The 15,014-nt window shown below is 38.7% G+C and overlaps 1 protein-coding gene and 1 long non-coding RNA gene across 2 annotated transcripts in view; one reads left to right on the forward strand and one right to left on the reverse strand.

The window, feature by feature from the left end:
• Positions 1 to 10,949, reverse strand: part of fbxo41 (F-box protein 41) — a 50,360-nt gene extending 39,411 nt beyond the window's left edge. Inside the window, exon 1 of the mRNA XM_051385156.1 lies at positions 10,850 to 10,949. The gene's annotated coding sequence lies outside the window, so the exon portion shown is untranslated. The remainder of the gene's footprint in view (positions 1 to 10,849) is intronic.
• Positions 10,171 to 13,080, forward strand: LOC127354873 (uncharacterized). The gene is made up of 2 exons (XR_007881636.1): positions 10,171 to 10,747; positions 10,944 to 13,080. It is a non-coding gene; the product is annotated as an uncharacterized LOC127354873 (long non-coding RNA).
• The last annotated feature ends 1,934 nt before the right edge of the window (positions 13,081 to 15,014 follow it).

A 15,014-nucleotide genomic window follows, 5' to 3' on the forward strand; every position in this document is an offset into this window, starting at 1 on the left:
AAACACAAAGATTCAGATTCCGCTACATCTGCTGCATATACAATATTTAGGGCTTATAATTTTGGAGCTGACATTTTCTGTATTTATTTTGAATATTTAAAAAAAATCCAGGTTAAAATCACATTACAAAAATAACAGTGCAGTGCAACTAGCAATGTGGTTTTATATTGCAGTCATTTTTCAAGCAGCTATTTACTGTTTTTTCCAATATTGTGTTTACTTTCTATTAAAGGAAACTATTATTATAAACTAGTATATTTCACCATGAGAAGATGCTGTAAACTGCAGTGAACAGTGTTCAGACAAGCAAACAACAATTTTTTGATCCATGGGAACACGCAAAAGAAAAAATTACTGCATACTGATAGAGTTTATACGAGATACAACAATTTGGTCATGGGCGGCTGCAACTACAGTAACTATTATTTCAATATTGATTAAACTGGTTATTCAAAGTTATTCCTTCAAACCCAAAGGTATGAAACCTGAGAACTTGTGGCACTTTTTACTTTGCTTAAAAAATGACTAAAACAATCAATTGATTATTAAAATAGTTGCAAATTTCTGACGAAATTATTCTTACTTATCAGTTCAGCTCAACTTTGAACCAAAAACATCTTTATACTTAAAAGACCAGTTTAGGAGGATCTATTGGCAGAAATAAAACATAAAATTCATAGCTATGTATTCATTTATGTATAATCACCTGAAAATAAGAATCGTTGTGTTTTTGTTACCTAAGAATGAGCTGTTTTTATCTACAGAGGAAGCTGGTCCACTTCTACATAGTCTGCCATCTTGAACCGCTATGTTTCTACAGTAGCCCAGAACGGACAAACCAATCATTGACTCTAGATAGGGCTTTTGACGCTTTTTCTGTGGCCACTGTAGTTTCTCCTACACACTTGGAATGAGAGCGTTGTAATCTGCAACTACACTGCTAGATGCCACTACATCTTACACACTGGTCCTTTAAGCGACAGGCTGCAACAACCAATAAAACAGTGACGCAAATCACAAATGCGAAGCAAAATAAATACAGCAGATCAGATAATAACCTATATAAAACATATAGACAACCCTTGGTTTGATACTTGGTAACAAGAACTTTTTCATCAGTAACAATCAAAAACCATTAGCCTTACCAAACCGAATGTCCCATCTGCCTCCAAGACACCGTGGTCTCTACCTTTTAACTGCCAACTGATAAGCTGTATGAATTAACACTGATCAGACATACAAGAGGTTCTTTAAGTACAGGCAGTTGGTTTGGAAACAGGAAACTCTCAGTAGAAGCGCATCTGCCACAATCCCAAGGCCACATATTGTGAGTCGAGGCACTATTTTAGCTCTGTAATAATGTCTCTACATAGCAGCCACCTGGTGCTATGGCACAATATCACAGAGAATGGCATAGTATTTAGTATTTAATTATAGTATTTAAAAACGTTTTTAATGCTTAATACGAATATAGAAAATACTGTATTAGTACTGATGCTTAAAGGTTTGTCTTTTTAACAAGCTCACATGCACTGTTGAACACTTCAAATATATATGTACTGTCTATAGTTCTCTCTGACTTATATAAGTTAGGGGCTGATGGGAAAACACAGTCATTAGTAAAGATCTGAATACTGTTACTGCTATAGACCACATTCTTGACTGACATGACAGGCCATTAGAAATGTCACCCTAATTGGTTGTTTTATTCCTGTTTCGTAAGTAACCCTATTGTACAGGATTTTAAGGGAAAGCTATCTTTTAATGGCTCTTCGCTTGGAAACAATCTCATTTTCATTGTCTGTCAATCCAATGCAAGCTTTCAGATGGTAAAATAAGGCATTAAAGTCAGTCCAACATAAAACAGAAAAGGGGCTTCAATTGGACCGTGGCTCTTGGTCATGGTCATGAGTGAAAGGTATGTGAAGGTATCAGGAATAAAAGATTCTTCATATATTGCTGTTTCCATCGGTGCAGTAACCAGAAGTCAAGGGGTGTTTAAAGATAGAGGTTGATCTATAGAGTTGCCAACCCCCACAGTCAATTTCTATTGCACAGAAGGAAGGCTTCAGAACATAAAGTCAAGAGGAGAGTCACAGGAGAATATTCCTAAACAGCCAGAGAGACTAAAGCTATAGAAAGGTGATGAGAAAGAGCAAGAGTGGAGAGGTGGGGCAGAGGTGTGAGTGGGAGGAATTTGCATGAATGGGAAAGACAGACAGTGAAAGTGTTTCACAGAGATGGGTAGAAGTGTATAGATACTGCAAGAGTTTTACAAATCGTAAAAAAGTAATCGATGGCCCGGAGAGGATAGACGCCACTCCAATATAAGTTTTCAAATTGTATGTATTTTGCAAGAGTAAAGCTGGGAAATAATACAGTGTCATAATTTATTATAGGGCCCCTGTTGACTATCTGACCACTGGAAGGGGTGTGGAGCTATGAGTGGGTTACTGTTTTGTTAGTTTCTCATGCATGTACGAGCACAGTTTCAGGCTTTTACACTGATCTTCAGTTGGTGGCAGTAACATACCAAGACGATTTGCAATGCACTTAGTATGTTATTGTTTATATATGATTTATGATTATATGATTTAGTTTTACATATTTTGATATTGACACTTGAAATGATAAAGACACTGATTACATGGCAGCTGATGGCTAGGCTAGTACCTTGCATTACAGCTCCAATACCAGTGGTGTGTGTGTGTGTGTGTGTGTGTGTGTGTGTGTGTGTGTGTGTGTGTGTGTGTGTGTGTGTGTGTGTGTGTGTGTGTGTGTGTGTGTTTGTGACTGAGAGGTACATTGTAAAGAGCTGTAGTATAAAAAGCACTATATAAATTCTGTCAGTTTACCATTTGATTACATCCATCGCCCAGGACTAATCAAGAACGAATAAGCGCAAAATCATAGTTTTGAGACATAAATATGCTGATATGGTTTTCATATAGTGTAACTGAGGTCCTGTATCAGCCTTCAGAGTCAGAGAAGTGTTGTTACACAGCTGGAAACCTTTCCCACAGTAATTTCAAGGTATTAACTCTTTATCAGAATAAAGCACTTTTTTTTATCCAAATGATTACATCCACACATTCATACTCATTCTCTCCCTCTCCCTGTATCACAGCACTACAGGTATATTGTCACTGGCTAATAGTTTCTACACACAGTAGCGTTTTAAGCAGTTTTAATTAAATGGGATGCTCCATCGCAGCTCTGCATACAAACACCCTGATTGTGCCTGCTGTGCTGCTGTGTCCAGCACAGCAGCTTTTTATCTGATAAATAGTACAAGACAGAAGCTAACACAAGTAACATCTGTTTAAAACCACAAGCTTTGCAGATCAATGCTACTCAATGTTTTAATATTTTACCCCAACACTCACTGCAAGCTCAACCATCCCAGTGGGTGATCGCTCTCTGACTCAGCCCATTCAAGGTCACTCTCTTTTTAAGTTTCTTCCTACTCAGTGCAGTCTTCTCCTTAGTCTTTCAAAAAGGTTTTTTGTCACACCATCCACGGTCAAAAAGTGGAAAGTACAGATAATCTACAGGATATCTCCTTGTGTTCTCTGTTCTTGAATGCTGTACTATAGAAAATAAATATGTCCGTCGAAGAACCATAAGATATTTATTTAAATGTTTCTCTTTGGTTTGTGTTGTGCATCTATTTGCCTTTACAATCACTGTAAATAGAGATGGTTTTGCCTAGTTTTCGCAGACCATTGCTTACTGAATAGAGGGAGATGATTACTGAAAATATTCCAGATTAATTTAGCATTACTAGAACTAGCCAATGACTGTCAACTCGAGGAACTGACATGACAAATACAGTAGTGTTAGTTCCGACACAGCACTGAAGTCGGCCTTGCATTAGCCAATTGGCGTCAGTTGCTACGTTGAGGCTTCATAATCACTGTCTTATTCCCAGCTGTGTGAACATCAGCTGACTAGTAAAGCCCAGTCATATTCATGCAGATGTACAGCGCAACAGTCCTCCCTACTTCTCTGCTGCTATGATCATGCCAACACTATTTACTGTCACAGCTCCCTCCAAAGCCCCAACTTCCTTATGTGCTATATTACTGGCATTGTTGATTTCATTAAGATTTAATGTCCATTTACATGTTCATTAACAGGGTTTTATTGTCCCAACAGAATCTTTGTTGCTGACTGGATCCTTTTTCTGCCAATTTAACCCTATAAATGTTTTCTAGAAATGTTCAATTCCCTGACCTAAGTGTCGGACTCAAATGTGCTTGTGTGAAAAAACTAGGCTTTAACATCATCGGGATCAGCTGATATTACCAGAGCACAGTAACTCCAGTTGCAATAATATCTCATTTAATTTGAACTCCTTACAATATCTGTGTAAAGATATATGTTGCCAGTGCTGCAGTCATTGCAACAGAATTCTTAAACTCTGCACCATGTGCATAAAACATCAGCTGGCCCTCAGGCTACACTAATGACGTGACTTTTAAAAGTTCAGCTCTAAAGGATGAACACCAACTGATCAAATTGGTCTAAATTCATTCATAAATAATAAAAGTATCCAGCTACAAGCAAAATGTCACTCAGCCTCACACAATTTTGGTTCACCAGACCGGCTCTGGAGTTCTATCTCACAGTCAGGTGAGATTTATTCCTGTGCGCCTGTGCTCTCTGATAAAGATTTGTTTTGCTTGGAGGTGTGAAGAGCAGAGTGAGTCAAGGTGTATCACAGCAGTCATGCCAGTCCTCTGCAAAAGCCTCACCCAAAGATGATGCGACACTGAACTCGAAGTAGCAGTTAGCAGTACGGTATTGTACATAATACTGGAGGTGCCAAGACTGTATGAGAGGTGTGACACGAGCATCAACCTACACTTCAACACTTGAGCTGTTTTCACTGCTGGTATGTCTCATGTGTAAGCAGCTCCACCCACTGCCACATTATTATTATTATTTTCACAGTCAGTGCCATGATAAAACTGAATATCCAAGAAAATAAAGCATGTCAAAGTGTGTTAGTAAGAGTAAGCCATGGGACTCCCATGATGGGACAACCTGGAGGTCCTCGCCTGACAGTAAAGGGCAAACATAACCACTTATGTTGGAAAAGATTCTGCACACTTTGGTTCTTATACAGAGACCCACCTTTTTTGAAGAGGACCAGGCTAAAACATTAAATCCCATGTGACAGTATTACCCAGACACTCTCTTCTTTTGTAACATCTGCTTTTGGATGTTTGACGAACACCTCGCAGACAGGCAGATACACTGAATCAAATCAATGAAAACAAAATAAGCAATAAAAATAACCTCCTATCTTCCATTTTACCATCTTAGAATCAGAATTAACCAGCAGATTCAGCTTTGGGGTCATTTACAAAGCTTTGACTTGACTAATGCTCTGATTAGAGCTCAGCCGTGTTCAAGACACACTGCTTCATAACAGTGTTAATCATAGCAGCTTTGTCCTGCTCTTAGTTGGAGTTGAAGCAGTTTATTGCGATACATCTGCCAAGCTATTCAGTTTGTCCTCATGCTTAAAGTCTTGTCTACTGTAAAAGGCTTTTGAAAGTACTTCTACTAGAGCATCCAAACATTTCACATATGTTTGGTATTCTTTCATTACGTTGTTTAGTTGCATACTAACACACTTCTGTCAAGCTGAAGTTGTTTGACTGGCAGGCTGTCTTGCAGACTTGCCACCTTCTAACATTAGATTCTGTGACGCTGTATTTGGCAGAATTGTATGCGGAGATGCTTTCCTCTCCTTTTCACTCTTCACAACTTAACATGAACTGAAAGGTAACTCCTGTGCCCACTAGACATTTTCTGGCCTGTCTAACCTTAACAGACACCATAGAGATGGATGAGTTGAAACCGGCTGAAACTCGCTTGCCTAGAAACATTAAGGCTACAAACAACCCATAATGCAACACTAAAATTATTATCAGCGCAGCCATAATGAAAAGCAAATAACAACTTAAAGCAGCTTTAATCAATATTCCTGTAACGTGCATCAGATTGCAACATAAAAACTGTGAGAGGAGTCACCAACTGATCAAATTGGTCTGAATTCATTCATAAATAATAAAAGTCACCAGCTGCAAGCAAAATGTCACTCAGCCTCACACAATTTTGGTTCACCAGACCGGCTCTGGAGCTCTATCTCACAGTCAGGTGAGATTTATTCCTGTGCGCCTGTGCTCTCTGATAAAGATTTGTTTTGCTTGGAGGTGTAAAGACCAGAGTGAGTCAAGGTGTATCACAGCAGTTATGCCAGTCCTCTGCAAAAGCTTCAACCAGAGATGCTGTGGCAGTGAACTGGAACTATCTTAACATGTATCAAATTACAACATGAAAAATGTCCCTCATCGTGATGAACCAATAGAGAATTATCACCAAAACCTTGAGAGCCCCACAACTTTATGAAACTTTAAAGCCAATGTCTCTCACCGCTGTCATATCGTGTTTAGCCTGTGCACTGTACACTACCTGCTCAGCAACAAACAGCACACAGACACATTTAGTAACCAGCTGATGAACATAGTAGAGCATTTAGCAAGGAAAGAGACAGATATTTCACTGAGGAGTTTGGCAGAGCCCAAAAATCATAGCTGAAAGTAGGGATGGCTCGATACCACAATCTTGAGTGTCTGCCGATATTGAGACCGGTCTTTTTCCCTCTCCCTCTCTCAACAACTAAGCTGTTACAAATAATACATTTAATTAGATGCGCTTTGCTTAATCCCTCAAAAAGTATCAATTGTAATTGTTTCTTCACTTCATTGAAATTGCTCTCATCATTGTTACCTTTCTTTGACTATAAAATACACGGAGGAGGAATTGAGTAAACCAGCACAGCATTCAACAAATATTCCACTCCAATGAAGGAAAAAAGCATTTATAATAGATTGAATTGATTCAAACATTAAAAATGGAATTTAAATAAACTGATCTTTTTTGGTTTTTTTCTTCCTTTATTTCAAGACAGCTGACATGATGACAGCACTGACAAGTCTCACTCACTCTTCCAGCTCAATCAATAGTTGTCGATGACTAATGGACGGTAACTATCTGTCATTTTCGCCATTACTTTGTCAAAACCTGGACAAAGGAAGCCAAAATATAGATGCGTTTTCAGATGTTGTGACATAGCCTCAGCTAGCATCCACTGAAGCAGTATTAACAGTCAGATAACACAGTGAGACTGAACACAACAAGAAAGCTAAAGCTGCACAGCTCTCACTGCAGTGACACCAAATGAGCACCATTATTGGAGCTGAGGTCAGGACAAGGCTGGGATAGGGAATGAGACGGCTAGGCTTTCACAAATGTGAGCTGATGGACAGACGCATTCCACGACTCACCACTGTCTACTATTGATCCACACGGCTGTTCACAGAAATAATTATCCTCCAGTATACATAGATCAAGAATGCATCACAGGAGAATGTTGTTAAACCCAGCACTGCTTCCTGCAGTGATCACTGTGTATGGTGGTACGTACACTTACAGTAAGGATCCCTTGCTAATCAAACTGATTGATCTTACAGTGTCCTCAACAGGTAATAAGGTCCATTAATAAGTCATACCAAGTGTTTACCTAGTATTTAGTTGAATTAATCTAAGCTACTGCTGGCAGTGCAGATAGCCCTCTCATATATGCTCACACATTTGTCACCTCCATCAAGGAGTGGTACAATATCTTATCGAATCAGAGCTGTAAAAGATACTGTACCTTCTCAGTATCTCATATCCTCTTTAAAGAACACAAGTAAGCTTCTTATGTACGTACGTTAAGCCCCCTGTGTTAGCCAAAACAAGACTGAGGATGTAGCTTCTATAGAGGACGTTTGTGGGAAATGATGCAGAAAATGGGTTCGGTGATTTGTGGCTGCATTTTGACTGTCTCTGAGGTCCTCTTATACTCATTAATCCTGAGCCTGTGTTGGCATGATATTCATGTAGCTGGTAGAGGAGCGAGGAATTCGGTGCAGATTAAATATTTCCTATTTCAACTGGGCAGATATATGGCACTCAGTCTAACAAGGGCTGGAGACTCCAAATGAGAGAGCATTTAATCAAATTTGGTAACATGTCAATCAAAAATGCATATGTCGTTATTCAGTGGTTCAAAACCCTTTCAAATAATAACAAAGAATTAGTAAATACTGCATAAGTGCAATTTACACGTTGGGGTTTGTATTTTTCCACCGTCAGTCTTTGGCCATCACAAAGCTGTCAGAGAAGTTTAAAGGCCCGAATCATGAGCCTGATCTTAATCTTTAAGTGATGTTTGGATGAACACCATTTTACAGGCAGCTACAATAATAACACAACGGTCTGGAGATGCCTGAGCCAGCTGTGCATGGTCACACACACACAGTCTAAAGTAAATTAATGATTAGCTGAAGGGAAAAATTGTCTGATCACAAGAGAATTGATACTTAAGGCATTAAACTAGATAACATTGAAATAACAAGTTTCAAATTAGGCACAAAACTGTCTGGATTTGTCAGAGGAGAGGGTTTATGAAGGATAAGGCTGGCGATATATTTTTCTTTAGAGCTAAAATTATCAATTAATCATCAACTATTTAGATGTTAGTATAATTGTTTGAGTTTTTCATTTTTCAAATATTCTGTTACCACCTTCTCTAATGTATGGATTTGCTGCTTTCCTGTGTTTCATATCTAGATCTCTTTGGATTGTGGGCTGTTGGTCAGACAAAGACATTTAAAGACATTTCTGAAAGTTTATTTACAAAAGGATTAATCAATTAATGCCTGATTTAGTTTATTCACCTGACCACAGACCAGCTATTTTAGGAAATTACTTTAATAACGTTATTATTAATTACCTTATTTTAATGAAACTATATATTTGTGAGCCTTTGTCTTGAAGATTAACATTTTAAGCAGGAGAGATTTAAGCTTGTAGAGACAGATTGAGGAAGCCAGAAAGTTTGGAGAGACAAACTTATGAATTGTTTGTTTTGGTGTTTTCAAAGATATAGAATATCACCAGTCTTATCCTTTAATACCTGTGGGATATGTGAGTTTTAGTGTGCTAGCTCGTATGCATGAACTGACTGACAACATCCTGACAGGTAGATCTGCATCCCTCCTTCACATCCAGCGGTAACGGCCAATCAGTCGATAGATAGATAGATAGATAGATAGATAGATAGATAGATAGATAGATAGATAGATAGATGGTGAGCATGAGAAGGTTAACAGAAAATATATGGTACATGCAACAGAGACAATCTTCGGAATCAGTATTAATGTAAACAAAACTTTCCTTACTGCCCCAAAACGGCGCAAATACAATATTCACACAGTCATATATTTTCTAACAATGGAGGATTTCTATCTGCTGTGGGATCATGGGTAATGAATATGCGCACATGCTTACTGAATGAAAACACACACAAAGTAACATAACCATACACACACACCAGTAGGAATATCCACAGATAGACAGTAAAATATTCTGCATCAGTATGAATTCCTGCCTCACATGTGATCATTTGGGAAAACATCTGTCTGCAGTGACATTTACATGACTGCTGAAAACTGCAGGTGTGCTATCACAAAATCAGGTCTTAGACCAGTGAATGAAGAAGTCATGGGGTTTGCACATTGGCATGTAGCATGTGTATTCACATTGTTGCTGCAGTGCAGATACAGAACACAACTCTTTCTTGAATAAAAGAGCAGCCAGGGGCTTGATAGCTCAGTTATCTTATGACACGTAAATCTAATCTGATTCTACGAAAACATCCCATCAAACATGTTCATTTTCTGCTGCAGCTATTCCTCCTCTTTTTCAGCATGGCTGCTCCAAGTTTTGTCACATCTGACTTCTACAAACACAGCAGCATACAGGCTAAGGCCCACTGACTGTGAGTCAGATTTCTCATGCACTGTGGTCACATGACAGTTTCCCAAACTCTAGTAGCCCTGGCTGTTTGTCACTTCAGCAGTGTGCTGCCTCAGGGGTTGAGGCACACCGAGAGAGTTTGAGGCGTCCCATGGGAACGTTATTATTAGAGAGCGAATATTATATAGTCATGATTCCCTTGGACACTTCCCTCTTGAAGCCAAGTGTGCTCAGTGGAATATTAAATGTGCACAAGGATTCCTGACTGGGAACACAACTGCAAGAAGATAATAGATGCATGTATGTTGTATATGAAATAATGGCGCATTTATGCATAAAAAGAACAGGTTTGTAAGCAGACACGTTTAACTTGTAATGGAGCACATCTAAATACAGCAATTAGCAGGTACAATCCTCACACATCCAGGCCAAACAGGCCGGCCAAAGTCTCCTGTCGCTCTGAAAAGCTGATTCCGGCTCTCGACTGACAACCGCTTTAACGACGTGACAGTAAACACTGGCGCTAAAAAACAACAACAACATAATTGATCGGACCTCATATCTGCACTGCACATGGATCAGTCGCACGCAGCATATCATGTGGGTGTGGACGAGCGGCATCACCAAAATGTCATCATAGAGAAATGAACGCCACCGTAAATGAGTTAAATGCACGAACGGGCCCGGAGTCACGCCGATGCTGATGGCAGCAAACTGTCGCCCTCTCGGGAGGACAGGGCGACAGCTTTAGGGCATGTACCCGAATTTTTCTCCCGTTTTCACAGCAGCACTGGCTCATCGCTGGAGCCGGACTCCCCGACGTTGCATAAAATGTGTTGCACACGGGAGCAGCGGCGTCAATGAAGCGGTAATCGTAAACACACACATACACACACACACACACACACACACACAGCGACGCAAATGTGCTCGGAAGACGAAAATAATAGAAAATGTGCGTCTCACTCACCTCGCCATCTTCTCCCCATTTTTTTTATTTTATTTTCTCTCTCTCTCTCTCTCTCTCTCTCTCTCTCTCTCTCTCTCTCTCTCTCCAAACCAAGGAACCGCTCCAGCCTTCACTGACGTCACGCAGCCCCTCTCTGCAGCAGAGAGCAGCAGGCCTGCAGAGGAGGACCAGGGAGGAGAGAGGGAGAGAGAGAGAGAGGAGGAGGAGGAGGGAGGAGAGAGAGAGTGAGAGACAATGCTTGAACAGATGCAAAAACATGAATCATAAAAAAAAAAAAAAAAAAAAACACACTCATCCCTCCCATCTTCTGATGGGGGGGCAGACAGACAGACAGACAGACAGACAAGCATGTCTCATTCATCGAGTCCAACATTAAAAGCTGTTAGGACAATTTGGTTCTGCCAGCTGCTGCTTTGCTTTGTGAATTTCGTTACTATTTAGCATCCTGTCAATCATCCAACCAGTCAGTCAGTCTTTATACAAAGAGTGGAAGAGTCATGGAATTCATGGGGACCTGAGGCTGTTTTTGTTCCTGGAGGTCCTCAAAGTAAAGTAGTTTAAGGTGGGAACATTTTTGCTGTGTTGTTTGAATCGTTTAAAGTTTTGTTATAATGAACAGGGATCGGACACTTTAACAAAAAGATTATAAAAGGATTATAAAACTTTTGCTGAACAGCGAGTGATGGTGATCTTACGAAGTGTACCAGTAGCACAAGTTCTTCAAGAAAGCAAACTAGTTAGAATTAGTTACAATCTAAAGGTTGCTACCATAAAATACCAAGTAAGGAGGTTGCAGCAAAATTCTTGAGCGTAGTGGATTGGGTGAGGGTACGTTTTTGCTTCTGATGAATTAAAATTAAATATTTAGGTATATAATCAAGCATAAATTCTCTGGGTGCAGCTTCTGCAGTCTGGGAATTTGTTGCTTTTATCTGTTTTATACAAGCCAAGATTACGCAAGTGGGCAACTTCCCCAGAGAACCAAAAGCCCCAAATGCCTCAATGTTCACTGGGTGTCAGACGCTTTTTGGTAATATAATTACTTGCAGATTTGTTTGAGACTTTTGGGCACCACTGAAGAACAACATCAACTGAGTGCTGCATTGTTAAGCGGCCATTTGAAGAAGGGCGCTGTGTAAAACTCTAGTTCTGAGACCTGCATTACTTTATATTCCATTTAGTTTATATCATATGCTGCATTTTCCTAAGTATAATAGCCAGGAATGTATTAGTATTGCAAAATATAAGGGAGTCGCTATAGTGTAAAGAGAATATATTTGGGTCTTTGACTTTTTTGACATTTACTGGACCAGATTGATAAATGAAGAAAATAATGATCATTAGTAGTAGTTCACAGTGTTGTAGCCTTGTTGTTTTAGATTTTTAGTATGTCTACAATCCTGGCTATTGCCCTGAGGTTTCGTTAGTGGTGGTCGTTGATGAGCTAGAAATGACCATGGAGTAGATCAACTTAAAATTTCATAGGATTGGGTATTGGGTTGGATCATGGTAGATTTTACAGGAGTCTATTTTGGTTCTCCTGATACAAGTTTTTAGATTTTATTGCAGATTTAATCCATTTTACAGTCACCTTTCCTACTATAATTACTAGCTGTAGTCATGACAACTGCAAAACACTTGTCAGATATGGTATCAGCAGCACACTGTTTATTTTTTTGTGGGTCCTTGGCATCATAAAGTTTGAGAACACTGCAGACCTTTCTAAGCTGGGTGTTAGTGTGGGGGTCATAACTCTTGCAACAAATCATACGTTACGTTGTTATGTGGTGACAGAAAAAGAGGAGAAAATAGAAACAAGACCGCACTAGAAATCTGCTTCCAGGGCTTCATTCTCCAGCTGATGTTTTGTTCCCATGCTTCACAGCCCGGGGATATTTTCTGTATCTGTGTGATTAAAAATAGTTGTGTATTTACAGCAACTAGAATTTGCCTTTGTCATTTACTTTATCACTTTAAATTCCATACCCATGCTACTACATGATACAAATGTAATCCTTGAGTTTGACTGAATGATTCTCTTACAGACCTAGGTGTCGTTGTATACCATCCTCCTAGTGAACTTTATATAGGATGTGTAAGTGTGCCTGCAAGGAAAACTGAGTTGCAATTTAAATCTGTGTGAACCAACCAGTAATATTTTTGTACAATAAAACAACGTACTGCAACAATGATTTTAAAGGTTGTGAAATGATAAATCTCATGTAATTTGACTTTTCTTTTGTTGGACTCCTGTTATTAAACACATCATCACACATAGATGTTAATGTGGCCACTTGGATGACATTATACAGAATATCTTATTTGAGGAGCATATAAGGGGCAGGGAAGTGAAGATTTGAAATATGCTTTCTGACAATAACTCACTAAAAGGGTGTGTTTAAATATGATGTATTGATGTATGAATTAATATAAATTGAGGTGGAAGACACTAAATGCCTCTTTATATGGTAAAAGGTTCAGCTTTAACAACATGAAGCTGGAGACCTCAGAGTGAATGTACAGTGTAAAGTTTGATTTTACTGTAGCTTTAGCCAAAACCAGAAGGTGTGTTTGTGTGTGTGTGTGTGTGTGTGTGTGTGTGTGTGTGTGTGTGTGTGTGAGAGAGAGAGAGAGAGAGAGAGAGAGGAGGGCGGAGAGAGCGAGAGAGAGAGAGTTGTAGGATCCCATTTAGGAGCTCAAGCACCACTTACTGGTCAAAGATTAGAAGTACACTATGTACAGGCTGCCATTTGAAAATATTGTGATTGTACATATCACAATTTAACAACTGAACTATATTAGTTACCATTAAAAAACAGTAACACTGGCCCTGCCAGCTCTCCATAACGTTGTGATGTATTGTACAGTATATGTTTACTGTGCAACACACAACTCCCTCTACTAAGCGAAATTAGATTTATTTAGTATTAATCACTTTTAAACACACAGCTGTGTAGAAAACATTTACTCTTTGGCATTCTTTTAGATTCAGTTTGTAAACTAGCATTAAATTAGCTGTAAGAGATCATTACACAGAAACACTCAAAGCTATCAGTCATGTCATACATTAGAATTAGTAAAAAACTCTGTAACATTACCATTGAAACACATGCCAGAATTATAGTTTTAAAACATAAAGTCACACAAATACAATGTCGAGTACAAGTCAAGTCGTCAACAGACCCTTTTTGTTGTGGTGTTCTACATCAGAAGGCCAAATAAACAATGATAAAATAACAAATGTATTGATGTATGTATGTATATGATGTATCAGATGTAGTCTAAAGACCTTATTCCATGGTGATGTCTAAAATGTATGAACGCCAGCTTCATTTTGAAGCTGCAATTAAAAAGTCTAACTAAGAATTCATTTTCGTCGTCCACTCAACTTTAGATTATTCTGAGCAAGTACACAGAACATTAAGGTGTCAAATGGGCCATAATTCATCACACTCCTGTGACTGTCAAATTATTCATGCCAAATGTCAACATTTTCCTCACTAATTTTCTCAGTAAAACTAAAGAGACCAGTGTGTTCTTTGTGGCCAATTAGTATTCATTTAAAAGTTTTCCTTCCTGTGGTAAATATAGTGCTATTATTATGTAGTTAGCAGCAAGCTGATGATATAGAGAGGGAAGGTTTTATACATAGAAAGCCTGGTTTACCCATTATGTATTTATGTGATGAACGTAGCCATTCTTGTCTTGTTTTTTAGAATTATATAAACTAACGTCAGGTTAAGTGTTGAAAATCTTTGGTTAGCTAACGCACAATGTCAATACTGCACATAACAATAATCATTTGAATATAACTTAATGATTTAGCATGCAATGTTTTTTAAATATATGTGTGCTTTGTTTTTGACTACACCTGCTGTTATGAAACCAACCAAACGCTTTTTTTGTGAATTTGTGACGCAGAACATTGATTATAATCAAGCCTACTTTGGTGACAGTGATAGTACTCTCCATGGATGCTCAGAGATGAATATGCCGCAGTATAAGAGGTGATTTTATTATATACCATTAATATTTAAATCAACGAGACAATAAAACAATCCCAGACGTATCTTTCTGTTTGATATAGCTGTACTGTCTGCTATATCCTTGATATCTTCATGTATTTCACAGTAACAGATGACACCTTCAGGCTGTTTCTAACAAA

The sequence above is a fragment of the Dicentrarchus labrax genome, unplaced genomic scaffold, assembly GCF_905237075.1.
Source record: "Dicentrarchus labrax unplaced genomic scaffold, dlabrax2021, whole genome shotgun sequence".
Classification (NCBI taxonomy): domain Eukaryota; kingdom Metazoa; phylum Chordata; class Actinopteri; family Moronidae; genus Dicentrarchus; species Dicentrarchus labrax.